Here is a 22032-nt window from a genome sequence, read left to right as displayed (position 1 = left end):
GGGACCATTTAGAATTTGTGAGGAATATGGTTGCTCTTTCTTATATTGATTTTTGGGAATCAAAATAAACTCTTCAACAGTTGACATGGTTTAACTCAAATGGATGAAACAAAATTTTATAATGAGTTGAATCAATTCGAAACCGGTTTTTGTTAGAAAAAGCGCTCGTCGTTTATCCATTGATGACTTTTTCTTGAGAACACTTTCAAATATGTGTCTGTATTTTTCTAAGTCTCTTACTTTCACTCTAACATAACCTAGCAAGACATTGTGAAGGCATTCACATAGAACCAGTATAACATCACTATCACAATTACGCAGGTATTTCCTTAACTTTTTTGGTTGCAAATGCACCATTGGCTTCAGTATAGATAATTTTTTCTCTTTCATTGTTTAGAGGGGTTGTTTCTGCTTTATCAGATGGAAGGTAGAACACTGTAGGACCTGGCTCAGTAATATTTGAACAGTATCTTAAACAATCCGAAGTTTTTGGATCAAGATCGATAAGCAAATGCCCAAATGGTTCTTTCGTTGCCAATTGATAGCAATGTTTTAAAAATTTAACAAGATTTAACTGCTTGCCTAAAAATTCGACTTGTTGAATATCGCGGGCTGATTTGAACAGAATGATGTGTGATGTGTTCAAGTCTATTGTACGAGACCACTTGCTCTGCTGATAAAGATTGTGCTTTATGTAAATAACATTAATCTTTTTGTGACACCCTGCAGTGGCCAGCTTAACAAATTCTTTGTCGTTATAAATTCCTTCGCACGAGTCGTCGATTATCAAAAGACAGTTTTCAAGGTTGTTCAAAAAATCTAAATTGGCATACTTTTTGAAAATAACTCCAAGTTTCTGCTCCATTTTGACGTATATTTGTTGCATTTCTCGGTATAGAAACATAATGTGGTTAAATTTTGGGTAAAATGTGTTTCCACTCAACATTTTGAAAATCAACTCTGTTTTGCCACAACGGCCATGAAGACTCTATCTTGCGTAGATATAATTTTATTCATAGTCTTGGATTTGGTAAAATATATCCAACTAAACTTGACAATATGGATATCCAAACTAAGGTTTCTTCACAATTTGGTTTTAACACGGTTAACTTCACAATACAAAGTGATATTAGTAGTAAAATAAGAAACATTTGCACAAAAAATACAACTTTCGAGCGTGGCAAAGTTGTTTGGTTACAAAATTTCCAAGGCGATTTGCTGCTACTTTTTTTTCAAAATAATTTTCCTCTAAAACAGCGTCAACTTGATCAACTGTTACTCCCTCCATCTCAACAAAAAATAAAAAACTTGTTTAAAAAGTATCAATTGGGTATCAGATTACATAAAACAACTCATAGCAATTAAACTCAGTTAGAAAGTCTTTCATATGAACCATGAAGCACTCAGAGAGTCTCTCAGTTTTATTATAATGAACAATTTTGTGCACTCTTTCTTCCTTCACCAAGAGTTGAATCTCTTTTGGCAGTGAAGGATCGTTTTTGTCAATTTCCTCACCAACCGGGTGCTTCGACATCAGTAAGAGTTTCGGAGGACAGACTCTGGGTTGATTTTTTGATATTCTGCTTTCTCCACTGAAAAAAAGGTTCAATATAATACACTAAATGAGTGAATGAGTGAATTTCGTCCTCAGTCAGCAACAGTTTAACTTTTCTCTGTAAAAACTGATTTCCGGTTTTTATGGTTTCGTCTTTGGAAATTGAAAGACTCAGATTCCCGTCCCCCGTAATCAAGGCACAAATTGTTGAACTCGGTGACAACGGTGCCTCCACTTTCGTCAATTCCTCTCTCATTGGTTAACCAGTTGAAATAGAAAATGGCTTTTTCTTTTCCACAATGTTTGTTGAAAATGTTTTTGCCCTTTGAATGATTTTGACAATTTTGTGTAAAATAGTTCACAGATATCGAAGGACACTCAAGTGAATTCAGATCAATAACAGGACATTCAAGCAATTCTGACAAAAACTTAACTTTTTTCGCTCCCTTAGCATAGAATATTGCACCAGGCTTCCGCAAGCGAACGCTTTGAATTATTTGTGTTAGTTAAATATACGGATAATTTCCTATGTCCCAATCAATACCGTGCAAGTTTCTACTCAACCAACTGAAAGATTGCTTTTGTTGAGCTGTTAACTCACTATAACTTGTTGGTGGTAAAAATGACACGCAGTCAAGGTAGTCTTCAGTACAAATTCCAAACTCTTCAACAATAAATTTTTCTTTTCTGTGACGAAATCCTTCAACGTCTAACACAACCGTTTTGCTGCTCAGCATTCCAATAAGTGAAAAATTGACGGATGAAAAATCTTTATATATAAGCAAAATAATATTCCCGACAAATGCCCGCTAAAACAGTTGCTGCTTTTCCACGGAAGCATATAAGAATAACCAGGTCCTTGGATATATATTTCGTATATGAAACCTCCTGCGTCGTGTAAAATAGCGTGCAAACGTAAAATTTTTGATACTTTTAGATACTTGTCCAGAGATGAATTGTCGATGCCAATTAGACCTCCATATGGACGCAACTTTAGAGCAATATCATGATCAAAGCAGTCCAACTCACTAAAATATTCGCTTGTTGCCAGGAAATAGTTTAATCTTACTGATTTTTCAGGATAAGATGTAGAAATGGATAAGTATTTGTCGTGAATGTTTTCCAAACAGTTTCTACAAAGAACTGGTTGATCAAAACGCATGCCAAGTCTTTTTTTCTTACTTACCAAACTGCAACTCAACAAAGTTTTTGATGCTTTTCGCTGAAGAGTCTAAAACATTTTTTAATAACAATCTCTAAACAAAGAGTGAATAAGATTTTGTCATTCTAATAATAGCGACAGACTATCTTATCGGGTTTTGAATTTTATAGTTTTAAACACTAAGAACCAATAACCGCAATGCTGACTGCATGTTGTTTTTGTTTGTCCATGAATTCTCCAATTGGTTATGATAAGACATAGAATAACGCATTCGTATACTGTGTAGTCACTCTCATTTCGCCTTACTAGAACTAAGGTTAAATATCAAAATTTTGCTGTATTTTGATTGGCTAAGATAAAAACCAAATATACTCAGCTATTATGCTCTACGTGACAAGTATAGTTATTGCAGTTTTCTGATTGGCTAAGATAAAAACCAATTATATAAAACTATTATGCTCCACGTGACAAGTATGTTTTTGAGCTAATCTTAGAAGCAACACGCCTAAACATGTAGCGAAAACAATTGAACACAAATAATCATTTTCTTTCAATTTTTGCATACTGTTTGGTTGCTCACAAAATCCAAATCTTTGCTCTACAACAAACTGAAAATTGTTTGCAAACTTTTTTCACAGTCTTTCCCCATTTCTTTTTGTCTTTCTCCACTATTGATAACAATCTAATTATTATCGAAACAAGATTGATACAAAAATTCTTAAGTCTTAGAAAAAATTGTTTTATCTTTTGATTATATGGAAAAGCTGACCAAAAGTTTTCACGACCTGACAAATTACCACAACAAATCATTAATTGCAGCATTGTCTTCAAAGTTTGAACATGTCTCTGGTGGCAATTATTCTGAAAGAGGAGGCCAATCCCGATTTGAGAACAATAGCATATGAAACTTACAAAAAAGAGAAAGTCGTTATTGTTAAACAAGAGTTGCGGGACAACGAGTGGTTTACAATTAACCACATGGCGCTACCAATTGTAATTTTCGACTACATCCAATCATTCAGATTTGAAAAGGCGCTGATGAAAGGAGCACAGTACACGATCGATCATGTTACCGGCTACGTGAGAGAATTTGTTTTCAATCCAGAGACGATTGATGAAAATGTTAGGAAAATTCTTTACGACTATGATTTCAAAGAGATTCCTCTATACGAAAATCAGGAGGGCTATTGGAGGGACCTGGAAATTATTGATAGTTTCTGGCGGATTCCAAAATGCCCCGAAAGCCCAGACCTCACAAGTCGGTCAAATTCTCCTCTACCAGACTCAACGCCAACTCCCTCAACTCCCAAGGTAGCGGAAATTTCCATAATTGCCAGCAGCAGTCTCGAGACGCCACCAGTGAGCCTTTGCTTTGCTCCAAAGAAACGAAAGCTTGATATCAACTTCTAATACTCATTTAAAGACATTGCTTCTTTTGTTTCTGAGATCTTCTAGTGTGAAAACTATTTTGTTAGTATTGTTTGTTCCGTGTTATATAGCATAATATTTCTTTCTATTTTTTGTCTCAACGCACATTGTTCAACTTGAAATTGAAATTTTGCTTCCACTCCACTTTATCTCATACACAGTAAACATTATACATATTCTATTGAACATGCGATATTGTGATAAAAATCAAAGTAATCTTGAGACGACGACATACTACTTTCTTTTTAAATACAAACTCAAACTTGTGACCACACCGTGTCTTTGATAATAAAACAATACGTGTTCAAACATGTGAAAGACGATAATAAAGGCTAAACTCGACTGACCAATCAGAGAAGCGGAGACGACCACACTGAATTGCTTATGGTAATAAAAGAGACCACACCTTGTCTTTGATAATAAAACAACACGTGTTCAAACACGTGCAAGACGGTGATAAAGCTTAAACTCGACTGACCAATCAGAGAAGCAGAGACGACCACACTGAATTGCTTATGGTAATAAAAGAGACCAAACCTTGTCTTTGATAATAAAACAGTACATGTTCAAACACGTGCAAGACGATATTAAAGGCTAAACTCGACTGACCAATCAGAGAAGCGGAGACGACCACACTGAATTGCTTATGGTAATAAAAGAGACCACACCTTGTCTTTGATAAAAAAACAATACGTGTTCAAACATGTGCAAAACACTAATAAAGCCTAAACCCGACTGACCAATCAGAGAAGCTGAGACGACCACACTGAATTGCTTATGGAAATGAAAGACATATGTTGGCACATGTAGTAGAACTAATAATTCCTAAAACTCGGCCAACCAATCACAAAAGCCTAGACCAAAACTTGCAAAACAAAAAAAATCAAAAACATATTTTGTCATATGCACCAGTCTTAAAGAAATCTTCAGTCAGCTTTCAACCAATCTCAGGTCGGAAAAAACAAGTGCAGATTAGATAAAAATTGATAAACACTGTAGACATACAGCTTTAGTTAAGTTATTGTTAGTGCTATGAAGATTTTTGGAGAACAAAAACAGAAAAGGAAAACTGTTTAATAATGTAAAGAAAAAAAGTTAGTTTTCTTAAGTATTTAAGGGAAATATACTGCTCATTCTATCATTTTGCTAAGTTACGCACTAAGGTTCAGTCGGACATCAGTTTTTCCCGTTAAAATTTTGTCATTTTTATAGTTTTCCCCAAGTTTTACACTATATTACGTGATCACATTTGCATTGTCCCTCAAACACCTTGTTTTACACATTTTACCGGTCTGCACTTGTTGTCATTTACAATGCAAAACAGTTTGTGCATAATGGAATTGCTTTTTGAGGAAGTATTTTGCATAAAATTGTTCAAAAAGAACAATTTTTACTCTAAAAGTACACTATTTTTTTCTCGATTTTTAACTCTCCCGTCATACAATTGTGGTATATGAATTGCTTTACCGCACATTTTCAAACACTTTTTCAGGACTTTTTTTTGAACATTTCATATAGTTTCGAGCACTTGTTTTGTCCATTTCATACGTATATTTCTTCTCATTTTCTGCAAAGTTGCATTCTTTTCACCTTGGACGCTGCAAATTTCTTGTCAGACACAATAATTCTCAATTTGGAGACCTGGCACTTAAATTTTATTGGTTTTCTAATCTGCCCACACTCCTTAATCTGGGATAAAATATGGGCAATAAAACTATCAAATTAAAACCAGATGTTGGATCAAAACCAGATTTTGGATCAAAACCACCAAAATTTGACTTTTGAAAACCCATGAATAGTCTTTTTGACTAAAAGAGGGTTTAAGAATTTTTTAATTTTAAAACCAACTTAAGGGACCCCCAAAAATTGCAAAATTTTCACAAGTTTTTCAATAATTCCAGAAAACTGTGAAATTTTAACAAGTTTTTATTCCCCGCACAAAATAGCTGGAAAAATCGTAAGTTTTTGCCCACCGAACAAATTTGGCAAAAATTTCTCAAGTTTTTCTCACCGCACAAAATTGACAAAATTTTACAAGTTTTTGTCCCCCACAAATTTGAGAAAATTTTACAAGTTTTTGTTCCCTGCACAAATCGAGAAAATTTTTACAAGTTTTTGTCCCCCGGCAAAATTGAGAGACAAAATTTTTCGACCTCAAAAATGTACCGCAAGATTTGTCACGGGTGGGGACGTCCCCCCGTGACAATACGTGCATTTTAGTATACTACTCAGGTGCCTCGTTCTTGATCAAATGATACTTCTTTCATGATCAAATGATACCTCATTCGTGATCAACAGATACGTTTTAATGATCAAATGAAAATTTTTTTTACAATCAACTGATACTCTTGTCGCGAGCAAAAATATGAGTCACTCTAAATCGAATAAAACCTCGAACTACCTCGTTCAAGATCAATTACTCGTTCATGATCAAAAGCTAAAACATTCATGATCAATGGACACCTCTTTAAGGGTCAAATAATACCTCGTTCATAATCAACTGATAAACTGTGCATGATCAAATGATAATTCACTTTATATCAAACCACATCGCGTTCATGATCAAATGGTATCTCGTTCATTGTCAATAGATACCTCGTGATATCTCGTACATGATCAAATGGTACTTCGTTCATTATCAAACAATACTCTGTTCATGGTCAACTGATACTTCACTCCAGATGAACACGTCAGGGACACAGGCACACATATAGACAATTTGTCGGAATCTTCATCAGAAGCTGGAGACAATAGAGTTCCAATTAGTTCTAGAGGTACAAGATCAAAACGTTAACCGTTTTATAAAAGTGAGCGGCAAATGGGGAAAAGGATTCGACAGAAGAAGGAGAAACAAAATCTGTAAATTTCTATTAACAAAACTAAAACTATTTTTTGCAATCTAATTAAACCAGTGCACAGTCTGCAATTTTTTTCTGGCGAAAAATTCAATCAACGTGGTGGCTGTTTTGGGCTTTGGATTTATTTCCCAACTGCCTCGATTCAAGACAACCAATATCTTTCTGAAAACCAAGCCTTCTGGATCTAATCTGTCTAATCGTCATCTGTTTTGGATATGCCATATGAAACAACTCAAAGATCAATACTGAGTCCAATGCTATTGAAGATTTTCTCGAAAAGAAGTAGGCTACGTTACCACTATTAAGCTGATGGTACGCTAATCCATTCATATATGCACTGCGGTAATCAGTCAATTACTACAAAAGAGCTCTAGTTTAAAGTGGAAACAGTTTTGAAAACTTTTGTATTACCTGGAAAAAGATATTTAGTTTTGTCAGCCAGGAAAATCATGAAAATTTTGCGACTGAGCACAAAGATAACCTTAAGAGCGACTGAGCATGAAGATTAAGTGTAATTTTGGATAGGCATCTTTTTATGTTTAACGAAAATAATGAGCATCTATTGCGTGTTATCATGAGCTCAAGAGATTTTGTGGATTTAAATTTTATTTATTGATTGATCCGAAAAATTTGGTTTCACAGAATTTTATCGTTCCGCATGTTGATCACTGCCGTCTATTGAAAGATGCTTGCAACGTTTCTGACATTCAAGAACCCTTTGTTGTATTGGTCGTGTTCTAACAAACTAAAAAACCCATCTATCTTCCTGATTGCTGCTTATAACCGCTTTGTACCGCTCAATTTATTTAAGAGTTTGAAAAGAGAAGACTGAGGTCTGTTGTTGTTATGGTAGTTACCACATTAAAATAAATTTTTAAAATACTTTAGGAGGTAAAATTTTTTAATGGTTGTTTCAATAGATCCCATCAGTCATCCGTTGTCTCTGTCATGATATCTATATATACATATAAATATATATATGTATATATATATATATATATATATATATATATATATATATATGTATATATATATATATATATATATATATATATATATATATATATATATAATTGACAGAGACAACGGATGACTGATGGCTCTATGGAGACAGCCAATAAAAAACTTTACCTCCTACATAAAAATTTCAATGTTCAAAATGGGTTTCATCGACTTGAATGATCAAAACTGAATGAAAATGTTTCAAAAACAACCATAAAGACTGGAACTGTTTTTAGAGATGTAGCGATACCACATCGAATTATCTTAATATCACACCAAATTTTTAATTAATATGCATGTGTTTTTCCCAGCAAAGTTGTTCTACATATCTTGCGATATGGATGTATCATTTTTGTATTTTTCATTTGGTTCGTATGTTAATTGTCCTTCAAGTCTTATTTCAATTTGTTTAATTTCAAACTACGTCATCTAGACAGGTTACTTCTCTGTTCAGTGTTCGCACATTAATTTGCGGTAAAATTGTAGTCATGTCTTGAACAAATTTTGTGTTCAGCAAATTCCGTTGGAATTATTTTATTTCACATATCTACCTAATGTTCAATTTCATTATCTCAAAACTCCATCTCAATTTCAGTTGGTCAATTTAAGTTTGTCAATCGCTCAGATTTTTTACTAATATGAAGATAAGAGCATTCGCACCGCGAAATCCAAATTCAAAATTTGGTTGATTTTGAGCAAGTATACAATTCAGCAATGGCGACGCAATTTCCTCCAAAGTTGCCCAAAATGAAATCGTAGCGCAAATTGATCTGAACAAATTGGCACCGGTGTAACACATCTCTTGGCAAAAGATTAGATAACCTTAATATGTTTTAAACTGATATTTATTTTTTAGTTTTTCTTATTTTGTATGGCTTAATCATTGTCAAACTGAGACGGTACTCTTTGTCAATAGTGTGACTGGTTCGAGCTGCAAAATTCCAGTTTTAGGACATACTGATTTAGTGGATTGTCCAAATATTTTTCAAGACTTAGTGTGGCAAGTGACAAGTTAGGGTTGAAGTATAGCAAAAAGCAGACAACGAAACTCACGACTCGAAACAAATATTCACGTAATAAGCGCCTTTTAATATTTAAACCGAGAAAGACTGTTCTTACCCAACTACCCAACTTCGAAGGCAGAAAGGGTTGTGAAACAAATTTAACAACAAATCAAAATACAATGAAATAAAAAACGGCTGTTGTAGACGCTAACTGCACGTTGAAAATCTCGTGATTCTCGGTGCCAAAACAATCTATTTAGAATGAGGAGCTGAATAGCAGTGCGAATCAGGCTTATTGGATTTGCGAATACTCAATTGATTTCCAGTAGTGCTGTTTAGCGGAGCGAATCAGGCTTATTAGTATTAATGTAAGTTTTGCTTACCGCGGGGTAATCAGGTTGTTGTATTGGAGTATGGTACTCGATTTTCAATTCAAAACATCTTTCAGAAGATTGAATTACGACTGGTCAGACAAAGAGACTAAATTGTACTGATCAACATTGCAGCAGAAAGGAAAGACTGAACAAATCTAAAATGTTTATAACTCTGCATGAACAAAAGTATGAACATTCTTAAGAATAAAGTACAGGAAATGAACAAGTTTCTAAGATGAATATCACAGACGTAAACAAATCAAGAATGAAAGCAATTGAAACCATAGCTAAAAACAGAAATGTATAATGAACTGATGGATTGGCAACGGAATTATTGTTACATTGGTACCTGTGTACCTCATATCCCTCCTTAAAAACGAAAATTGAGGTCTGCTGACTTTTTTTTCTGTAGAAGCTGGAACAATGACAAAAAATTAAATAAAGATATGTGTTGGTTTTTTACTAGTTTTATATGTGATTTTCAGGTTTCAATATTTTAAAGTTTAAATGTCTGTCTGAATCAGATTGTTGCATCTGAGCTTCGAGAGCGGTGCAAGTTAAAGCGCTTATGTTGGGCGAAGTGTTTATTTGAACTGCCGTGGCTATCTGCGTAGTGACTGCAACGTCCGCGTACTTGCTTTCTTGCGGTGGCTTTTGCTCCTCAATTGATTGAATTTCTTCGATTACTGTTGAGTGCAGGGCAATTGAATGGAAAGCGGATGTAATACTTTATGTGCTTAGGGTTGATAGTCTGTTTGTGCTTTTCTATTTAGGCACTGCTTTGGGGGGGGGGGGGGTAAGAAGAAAACACTGTAGATTCGTGAGAATCTGAATCTCGCCTGGAGCATCTGCTTCGCCTTGGCCCAACCAGGACTATTGAGATGGGCTTTTTTGCTGTTGCTGACGTGTAGAGGGTTCTTTTTGTACTTTTGGGTTCTTAGTCGGCGAAGGTGGTGGGAGTGGAAGTGGTTTCACTGACACACGTACCCGAAGGGCACATGATACTTTAGACTTTACTGATGAAACCACTTTTGTATCGTCATTTTGGTTTCTATGACCAATCTTTTTGTCCCCTTCCATTTTGCGTCCATTTTGCAAAGAATTTTTGGTTAATTTTTGTTCGGTCACTCGGTCTGTTGGGGCTTCAGGCAACGTTCAGCGTATGATGCAAGAGGGTTGTTTTTTCTGCCTTAGTTCTGAACTCTGCCTTGTCGGAATTTCGGATTGTGAAGCTAATTTTCCGGGTTCTTTGATGACAAATGTATATTCGTCTTCCTAAGGGTCATTGACCCAGGCTCGAGCGCTTCATACAATCCTTTTAGATCTTGTTCGGATCGTATTTAGGCTCGATTTCTTTGGCAAGGAATTTGGCAGGCTCGAAATTGTACCGTTTCCTCTGTTCTCGGTGTCATTAGGCCCTGCGCTTCACTTTTGACAGACGTGATTTGACCTGCGGATCAATAATTTGTCTGTTCTGGGCAGCCTAAATCGTGTTTCGTCTTGTTTTGCTCTATTTCTACGTCGCTCCTGCTCGCATAGTCCTATAGGTCATCAAAAAAGAGCAAGGTCTAGTTTACTATCCAGTCTTGATCTAAATAATTATGAATGACATTCTTATAGGAAAGTTTCGACATGTCCGGTTCTGTGCTTATATTGCTCAGTGGCGTATTTGGGCGCCTTCCGAATAGTGTCTTAGATGAAGGTGTGTTTAATGTTTTCTTTCTGCATATAGAGAGTTGATATATTATCAAATTTTTTGGTTTTTTTACGAGAAACTGGGACTTAGCGACAAGCGAGCCTACGTTTTATTTCTTGGATTAGATGTTCAACTAAACCTATTGCCCGATGGTCATTGATTTCCACCGCACCTACTTCAATATTGTGCTCTTCACTGAAATAGCTTATTTCTTTGTCAATATGACAGCAAGCTTGATCTAAGCGAAAGTGATGCGGTACGCAATGTAGCAGAATCTATTTTTGGAAAAATTTCTGTACAATGTTTGCGTTAGCGTGCTCAAAGACTTCTGCCGATTGAAAATTGGAGAAGCGGTCTATACAGTCTAAAAAATATTTTTATTCATTTCTTTTGTTATAAATTGGACCGCCAAAATCTAATTGTATCTTCTTATTTGGCTCGCTACATGGTTTCATAGGTTCGCATTTGGTTGAAAGGATAAAAGGCTTCAATTATTTATTTATTTTTATGCACTGTGTGCAATTTGAGATTTTTTCAGAACTTCCCGGTCCATATATGGCCACCAGGCATCAATTACCATACTGGTCAATCTCCAGCTTTCGGCGTGAGTGCTGTGGATGGCGTCTATGTACGCGTCTATTATGGCACGAGATATCGCGATCCAGTAGTCAATGCAAAGACAAACCAATTTGACGTGCATATTGCGCCAGAAAGAGTGGATGTAAGGGCTTATTCGTTCACAGCGTTCTTCATTGTTGGTTAGTACGCAATCGCGTACTACTTTCAAGATGGCATCTTTTGTTGTTAGGCTGGCTATCGACTTCTTCGTGAAGCTCTCGCTCAGGGCGAAGTTAAAGGCGTCCCCATAGATTTCAGGTGACTTGTTTGGCGTTGACTCTGGTGTGCGGTTGGCATCAGTTGTGGGTATGTTCTGTATTTGTTGTGCATTTTGGGCCGGGCTATCACTTTCTTCATAAAATTGCGCTCTTGTTAGGTTATTCTGTTGTTTGTTATTGCGGGGCATACCGATTAAATTTATGAAACAATTTACTATTTGCTCGGAATTACTGGATTTATTGTCGAACTGATGTGTAGTTGACGGGTTGTTGGAACGAATTTGTTCAAAATTTTGGTTGGATTTACCCGGTTTGTTGGAGGAATTTGTAGAATTTGTTATGGCGCTATTATTTTCTGCGGCGTGAAAGGAGTCTTCCAATCGGGGAGCGATTTGAATGTAATTAATGCATGTGCGCTGCGTGATTGACAGCTTGCTTGTAAATGCGGCGCGTTTTGCACAAAGTTTGATTATTTAATAAGAAGCATTTTGCCGCGTGTTCCATTTAATCTAGATTTGTGACAACGAATTGTTTGTCATATTGTGTAATAATGGGTGCGATGAGAGTAGATTAGCGCAAAATATAATCAACTAACCCCATACGCGTGCCAGGCAAGAGCTCAATTTCAATATTAAAAGGTAGTTAGATAGTAATCTGTCGACCCAGCGCGTAAGTCGGTTAATGTACAACTTGTCAGAGCAATGCCTTTTCATTATGGAGATTAGAGTGCGAGAATCTGTTATGACTGTAAATTATTGGTCACACAAGTAGTATTTAAAGTGTTCTATCGCCCATACGACCCCGATTAGTTCCAGTGCATTCACGCAATGTCTTGTTCCATTAGGACTTAGAAAACGGGACGTAACACCGACCGTTTTCCACCCCTCGTGATCTAGTTGTTCGATTGCAGCACCTAGGCTTTGCCGCTTTGTGTCTCATTTTATCCTGGTTTCTAGATTGGAATAACAAAGTCTGTTTTTGCTAAGGTCAGATATTTTCGCTATTATTTCTTCAAAATGCCTAGGGGGATTTCCAATCCGGTTAAATTTTTCTAATTTTTTCAGCAGTGATCTGAGTGGCTGGCATAATTTTGCTAAATTTGGCATAAATTTGCTTAGGTGATGGTCTGAGCTGTGGCAGGATCTTAGTTTTCTCAGTGTTATTGACGGTTTTAGAAATAAATTTGCGCTGGTTTTGAATGTAATGATTCGATGCAACTTTTTTAAACTTGCCGAGCCATTCTATTTTGTTTGTTGCGAATTGATATATTAGCAGTTATATTCTCAGATTTTTATCATTCAAGTTTTAGGGCTTCTTCTTACTAGTTTCATGTGCTCTTCTAACGCTCCGCAGCTCACAATTAGTAGGTATGTTGTCTGAGAAACAGTACGTATTGGATAACCGTATTAGAGTTGTGTCAATTGCCTTTTGAATCAGGCCAGTATGTCCGTGAGGGCGTAAAATCCTGTTTTAAAACAATACGTGCCGGTCATATCGCCGCTTAGAATATTAAAATTGCAGTGGCGTGCCGTTTCAAGAAGTAGATTGTGTTGGCTATAGGCGTACTTTAAATCTATTGTCGTCAAAAATGAGTCTTTTTGCTCCGTATTTTCGCATAAATTTTGAGAAATCAATTGAATCAGGCTGTCAATTTCAGGCATTTGGTATTTATTTTTAAGACTAGATTTGTTCATGATTTTTGAAGCGAGAGCTAAATCAAAAGAGCCGTCCTTCCTTATTGTTTTGACTATCGCAGAAATAAAGTTTTCATATGAACAAGAATCAAGTTTTTCAATATGTCTTTGGTCCAATAGTGTTTCTATTTCTTGTTTAATTTATTCTTGAGTGTTTATGGGGACTATTCTACCTTTCTGATGACGAGCTTGATAGTTTTTGTTGAACTGTGATTTTACTGTATTGTTATTTGAATTACCGATTCTGCTGGTCAATCCGGGACATTTTTCGGCTATTTGTTGTTTTAATGGGTTCTGTGTGCTGATGCAGTTTACTACTCTGTTCGTAGCTTGTTCTTGTTAGATATAAATTCATAGTATTTCAAACAAATCTCGTCCAATCAGTGGTTGTAGTGGTTGATTTCTACTATCATGAATTTGGGTTTTTGGTACTGGAATTGTTACTTTCACCTGGTGCTATCAGTGTTCTGGGTGCTTTTATTGGTTTGTTCGAAAAATTCTTTTTTTTTCGTCTCTTTTCCTACCTCATTTTCGCTTTTTTGCAGTTTTTGTTGGTTGTTTGCCAAATTTGAGTACTGTGATTGTTTCAGAACATTGCAACGCAATTTTCATCTGATGAGCTATAGTTGGAAATGTTTCTCGTGTTGTAGTTCTTTACTTTATTCACTGTTTCGTCGTCAGTTTCGCTGTTGTGTTCAATATTTTGTACGTTTCTATTTAGATTTTTTTGCTTCGGCTTTCTGCACATTTGTGCAAAGTGACTAATTATGCCGCAGTTTTAACACTTTTTTTTTCCTAGTGCAATGCAATTTTTTATTAATTCGCCACCCTTGTCCGCAGTTGCAGCATTGATTCAATTGATTTCGCCTTGTGAAATTTGTGTAAATTAATTGTTGAGGATTCGCTGGGCATGGGCAAATACCAATTGTGCTTTGAACGCTGTTGATTCATTGGAGAGTTGTATTGTTTATTCACATTTGGTTTAGTACTCCCATTTCCATGTTGATAGCCTTTTGTTTTGCTTGGCTTGGTTCTGATATCTGGCGGAGCAAATGACGCTATATTTGGGTATCAGACTGTTTTATGATAATTATTTCCCTTTTTTTGTCTCCTCCAAATCTTTGAAGCTATAATTTTCAGCTAATTCTTTAAGTATACTGTAAAACTGTTCAAAAACCTCTCTATTTTTTCGGTTTCCGGAAGAATATTAGGTAACTGTAGAAGAATATGATGCGGAGCCTCGCAAATGTAGCCTCCATGGTGGTCCAGAAATCAAAAGTCGTTAGTTCGTTTAATACATCGTGTGGTTCCTTGCATCTACTCTCTGTGCCTATGCTTAAATACAATAATGAAACGCAATTTGATTGCAGAGGTTCCAGGGTCGATCGCAACATAGTATCCCAGAGTCCATTATGTTCTGGCTTTTCAACTCCTACAAAATTTTGAGTTGTGCATTTCGGGACTTTCTTTCCCTTTCAGTTGCCTCGGTAAGGTCGTCGACCGGTTGTTCGTATCGTGGTTCTCATGGGAGGTTTAATGTTGCTGGTTTTGGATTGAGCAGTACATCAAGATTGATGTCTCATTTGGAAAAAGCTGCGAGTTTTACTTGTATCCTCCATTTTTCCCATCGTACTGGTAGTTTTGATGAAGCTTTCTCCCAAAAAGGATTGATTGCCTGTGGCGTCTTTTGTAATTCTGCTGGCTGCACTATATCGTACACGCTTATTGTACGAAATGAAATTCTCGTGATTGGCTGTGCGAAACGATCGATTGTGTTTGAGGGCAGAATCGCGGAGCGAATAAGGATTATTGGATTTGCGAATACTCAATTGAAGTCCAGTAGTGCTGATTCGCGGAGTGAATCAGGCTTATTATTAATTATGTGAGTTTTGATAATCGCGGGGCAGTTAGGCTGTTGTATCAGAGTATGGTATTTGCTTACCGATTCAAATCATATTTCACAAGATCGAATTTAAACTGGTTAGAGAAGGAATTAAGTTGTACTGATTAACTTAGCAGCAGACAAGAGAGGAGTGAACAAATCTAAAATTTTTATGACGATGCTTGAGCACAAGTTTGAACATTCTTAAGAAGGAAAGTACAGGAAATGAGCAGGTTGTTAAGATGAACATCACAGGCGTAAACAAATCAAGAATAAAGGCAAATAGAAATATAACCATAAACGGAAGTGTATAAAACATGATGGATTAGCAACAGAATGATTGGTACATTAGTACCTGTCACGGCTGACAAACTGAAACCAGATTGTCGTGACTAAATATCCTACGCCGAGGAACAAATTACGGCAAAAGTTTTGTGATGTTTTTTCAAAGAGGATAGAAATGCATATTAGCACATCAACTTAGTGAGAACTCCAAAATGTTGATCCGATCAAATCAAAAATTCAAAACTGAATAATGGTGCTTTCCAGAAACCTCTATGACAGTTCGTTCGAGGTTGTGGGTTAGACGGCGGAATGTTTCAACGTACGTCTCATTTTGTCAAAAATTTTTTTGTTGTGAGAGGAAAAACTGTTTTAACTATCAATCTTTTCATTACGTCAGAGCAATTTTCCTTAATGTGAAAAATGAAAAAAATCGTCTTCTTATAAAAAGTACCAGATATAAATCGATTGAATCGATAAAAAATTTGATGATGTAGAAGATTTTCAAAGGAACTACAGAAAACCTAAGTGACTGAACACGATGTTAACGATAAGCTTAAACAACAAACAGAGAACCGAAAAATTTAAATTGCTTTTATAAATCGTTTTTTCATTTTACTGTTTTCTTTTTTGCTTAAAATATACATTTTTAACATTCAGCTTCCGTCCGTTTCAAAAGTATTAGCAAAAATGATTCGGAAAACAGGACTTAACCAAAAATTATAGACGAAGATTAGGTCAAGTATTGTTTTTCTGTTATTTAGTGATTTTCAAGACTTATTTAAACCATGAGTCCTGAAAACTTTCTTTCAGTATTTGTGTGACAAATGGAATAAAAGATTATGAAGTTTAGTGTTTTGAAATTTATCCAACTGAATCACCGAAATTGTTTGTATACACTTGATTCACATCATTGAGATCTATAGTTATATAATTCAAACAGTTTTTTTTACATCAATTGGTCAAGATATGTTTTAAGGTCAACCAAACTTGAATTAAAGGGATTAGTAGAGTGTTAAATATTACAAAAAAATTTTTCTTGTTTTTTTTTACGTAGCGGCATTTTTTCTTTTGTTGTTCTTACAAAAATTGCTCATATGACAGCATTTCAGCTAACAGAAACCAAAAAACTCAAAAAACATGAACTAAAAGACATAACTTTTACTAGTTTGTTGCCGTAAGTCTGCAAAAAGCATATCATCCTATCTCACGGAAAAACTTTGCCGCCTTTTACCAACAGAAAATATAAAAAAGAATCAAAAATATTTTGCGTTGAAATGAGCTGTTATTCAATATAAGTTATAACATTCCAAGTTACAACATAAGTCATAACATATATAACTTAAAGGGGAAAACGTAAATAATTTTGGGTCTTTTGATTCGATAATGTGAAAAATACTTTTTTTTATTTTTCCTCATTTCTTTGTCTTTTTGGTTGCTATGTTTTTGAGTGTCACGCAAAGAATGAATTGTGTTATTTGACTGTCAGATGGGACTCCCCAAAAGTCGACTTACGCATTTTTTCACAGTGGTTTTACACTTCCTTTCAAACTGAATCCAAAAAAGAACTTGATATTTGCCATCGCTGAAACCATCTGGAGCAATCAGAAGAAAACAAATTTTTTCCCTAAGAGTTTGTGTTTTCGTATATATTTGGTAACCCTTCTATATTTGATGATTTTTCAACGAGCTCAATTTTTTAAAAAAGTGGGGGACGTGGGATCCAGACCTATTGTAAGCACACTCTAATTTTTGAGGAAGAACAACTGATCTTTTTCATACTAAATTAAAAAAAAATTAAAAATTTTCTTAAATTTTTAGTTGGATCAGTAGTCTTTGCTTTAGATGTTCTTAGTTGGACAGAATATTGTTTTGCATGATGCCTCTAACAACAACCACAAAAACCATAAAAATTTGCACAAATTATTTAACTGTTTTCAAAAATAAGATTAACGTTCAAAGAAAGCATGGATATATTAATTATTTTTCTTATTTGCTTCAATAATATATTAGAGATTTTGGAAAAAATTTTTGATGTCTATTTGTCATTAAAATTTTTCTGTTTTAACTATATCAGATGTCTACTAAACTACAAAGATGTGAATGTCAAAATAAGAAATGACTTGAACACCATCAACCGGAGTTTTTTTGAATCACTATGGATAGAAGTAACTGAGCCTCTGAAAAAAAAACTACTCATAAATGTGGCGTATTGTTCAAACGTAAACCTTTCAAAATTCTTCCTTGATGAAATGACATCACAAATTTCAAATATTTACTCTAGCACTGACAATCTAATCCTGTTTGGAGATTACAACATAAATATACTCAAAGAAACTGGGAAACAATCACTAAACAACTTCATTGCAGATAATAGGCTTCAGTATGTAAACACAAAAAAGCAACATGGACAAATGGACAAATATTTTCTTTATTCGACCATTGCTTTATTTCTAAAAATCAAATCATTGAAACAGATATAATAGAGTCAATACTTGAAAATGATCATTTCACTATTGTATATCAATCATCATTGAAATTAGAATGGAAGCAGCAAAATACAGAATATTTAATGCGAGATAAAAAGAGATACATAAGAATTAAATTTAACCGTGATATCGCTTTGCAAGACTGGTCACTAATGTACAAAATCATTGGAGCAAATGACATTTTTCATAAATTTATTGAAGTTTTCCAAAATGTATTAAATAGTCACGCACCTTTGAAGAATATAGAAGTGAAAACAAAAAAGGAGAACAAAAAATGGCCATCAAAAGAACTGCGTAGTCTCATTAATGAGAAGCATCGTGTAATCAATGAATGGAAAAAAGATCCTAATCAAGAGCTCTTTAACAGTTACAAAGTACTTAGAAACAACGTTAATAGAAAATTGCGTAAAGCATCTGACGATTATACCAAACAACTTTTCGAGAATCTCCCAATTTCAAAAGAACAATGGAAATTTATCAAGAACAAAATTAACTCAAACAAACAGACAGAAAAAATTGCAAAGCTGAAAGAGGGCCATAACGTAATATCAGATAAAAAAAGCATTGCTAACTGTTTGAATAATTGTTTTGCCCGTCTTGGATTTTACAAGGGCGAAATAATTGCCCCTAAGTTGCCTTCTTTTAATTTTAAGGGAAATGAATTCAATTTCAGGCTGGTAATCAGAAGAGAACTATACAAAGTTATTGGCAAACTACCAACACAAAAAGCAGCTGGACCAGGGTATATACCATCTTGGGCATTGAAAGATTGTAAGTTGTCCATTGGAACCCATTTACAGTTTGCTATTAATGAGTGTATAAACGCAAACACTTTCCCTGAAATTTTAAAAGAAGCCTATGTCACTCCCATCTATAAAAAAGGAGACAGGCATAACCCTGAAAACTATCGACCAATATCGGTAACTCCAACGTTAGCAAAAATTTTTGAAAGGCTTCTCTCGGAGCAAATGTCAGAACATTTAGATATGAACAAAATAATAAACAAAAAACAATTTGGTTTCCAAAAACAAAAGTCGTGTCTTAATACAATAATTGCACTGACAGAGAAAATAAATCATTATGTTGAAGAAAAAGATATAGTCTTAACAATCTTTTTGGATTTAGCGAAAGCTTTTAACTCAATATCCTTGGACATTTTTATTCAAAAAGTTGAAAAATATGGTTTTGGAGAAAACGCAAGAGTCTTATTGAATTCGTTTCTAATTAACAGGAAAGAGTGTAATAGAAACGGATTAGTTGAATCCGACTGGACAATTATAAATCATGGTGTTCCACAAGGTACTGTACTAGGACCACTAGTATTCATACTTTATGTAAATGACTTCGGTGAGGAAATAGGGAAAAGTTCGAATGTTTTACAATTTGCAGATGACACAGCAATTTTATGTCATGAAAAAAATGAACAGTGTTTAGAAGCAAAGGCTAAAAAAATATTGATGGAAACTGAACAATATATGAAACAAAACAAAAACCCTAAATCAAAGGAAAACAGAAATAATGGTTTTCGAAAATGAGAAGTTACCAACTGTCAATTGCGTTGAATTTAATAGTCATTCATTGAAACCAACAGATGAAGTCAGATACTTAGGTGTTATTCTTGACAAAGAGTTGACATACCAAAAACAACTTAATAATGTGATCAGTAAAATGGCTTTAGCTAACAGATCAATTTATTTGGTACGCAATCAAATACCTTTAAAGGCTCGAATAAATCTCTTTAGATCACTTGTTTTATCGCATTTAGAAATTAGTGCAATATTTTTTCAAAGTTTGCCGTCCTACTCAATTGACAGAATAAACAAACAAATTAGATGGGGCAAAAAGTTTGCTTTTTTCGAACAAAATATGACAGTGCTCATAAACTACTTCTTGCAGAATAAAATACTTCCCGCAGAACTTCAAATAGCAAAAACTTCATTAAATAAACTTTTCGATATTGTCAAACAAACAAACATACAAGACCAAAAAAAAATTCAGAGTAATCGGAGACGTTGAAATTAAAGTTAATAATCGTACATATGATTTTTCTATCACAACAAAATGTAAATCAAAATGGAGTCAAAATTCAATTATAAGAAACTTTGTTCGGAAATGGAATAAACTTCCAAGAGCTCTAAGAAAGAAAAAATCAAAGAAAAAATTTAAAAAAGAATTAAAGGAAGAGATGCAAAAAAGACACAAACAAGTTCCAATGGACAAAAAAATTGAAGGCTTTAAAAGTTTTTTTTTATAAAAATAATTCACGAGAACTAGAAACTGAACCTTAGTTTTTTATTATTATTATTATGTTTATTTATTCAAGGGAAAGATGTAGTATGTCTGATTTATAATATTACAACATGCAACTTTAACCTTGGGGTTATTCGAATTTACATGTTTGAGATTTAAAAAAAATATCGCAGATCTAGAGAAGAAACCCGTGAAATTTTAAAATCTTTCCTTTCGGTTTTTTATCTTTCTAAAACTTGATTTCGGAAAACTGGAATAGAATTTTCAGTCTGTTCTATTTTTAAACATATTTGTAGAATGGAAAATAGTTATTGATATAACGTCAAGAAGTTTTATAACAATCATTTAATCATATGATTAATGTGATTTAATACCCCCTTCAAACCCTCAATACTTATCCTCTTTTCTTTTCCCAGTTTAGCTGTCCATTTTTAGACCGCTCCCCTTTCACAACCTGCGATAAAATTTGTAGATCTTTTAAAAAATCTAAAGTCACCGCTTATCTTACAAATTTTTGGCAAATTTTTTTGGCCTGGGGAAATGATCGTTTTCTTACATTTTTATTTATTTACTGGAACGGCTATATTCGTTAAAGGAAATGCCGTCTTTATATTTTACTCAACTTAATTCTCTCAACAATGTTTCATTTCATTATCCGTCTTTTGAGACAATGTGATTGGCTACATAATTAACAAATAGAAAAGGGATTTTAAACTGCTACAAATCTCTCTCCCTCTCTCTCTCTCACTCACTCTCACTCTCTCTTCCTCTTTACTCCTCATTGTAGCAGAGCCACATCCAATTAAGCCAAAATATACCCAGGAGTTCATTGCAAGTTAACGTAAAACTACTGTGCTATTTCATGAGTGTGTAGCCCATCACATTGTCTCAAAACATGGATAATGAAAACAAAAATGGTTGAGAGAAGTAAGTTGAGTATACTCTCTGCAAGGAAAATAATCCGGTTGCTAGTAATTCATGTCCAGTCGCAGAGGAATATCCACTTAATAACAACTAGTTGAGTTGTAATATTTTTAAGAGATACCCTAAGTGAAATGTTGCAATCGGACTACTTAGTTAGCTATTACACAGACAAAGAAATTATCGAGCATCTATAAAGACTTTTCATCGGACAAAGAGTTTTAGAAAATTCTCTGACTTCGCGTGTACGGAAGTTTGTCAGTATTTGAAAGTTTTCTCTAATTATACATAGTATATACAATTTACTAATCAAATTACAAGCAAAACATTGAGTACAGTCAGTTCATGACAATTCAATTCGATGAATGCGTTGAATTGTTCGTCACGTTAAAATGACAAATGTGTTCCAAAGTTCTAAGGAAACTGCAAAAGTAATACATCAAAAAAATATTTTTGAAAACGAAATATTACTTTTACGGTTTATAAAGAGTGCGGTTGTGAGTTAAACATAGCGACTACGGCACAGATGTATAAGAAGAGAAAAGCATGAAGGAAGGCAAGGGTACGAGTCTCATAGAAAGAGGTGTACGTGTTGAGTC

The sequence above is a fragment of the Convolutriloba macropyga genome, chromosome 4, assembly GCF_964194025.1.
Source record: "Convolutriloba macropyga chromosome 4, txConMacr16.3, whole genome shotgun sequence".
NCBI lineage: Eukaryota > Metazoa > Xenacoelomorpha > Acoela > Convolutidae > Convolutriloba > Convolutriloba macropyga.
Note: the sequence above shows the minus strand (reverse complement) of the source record.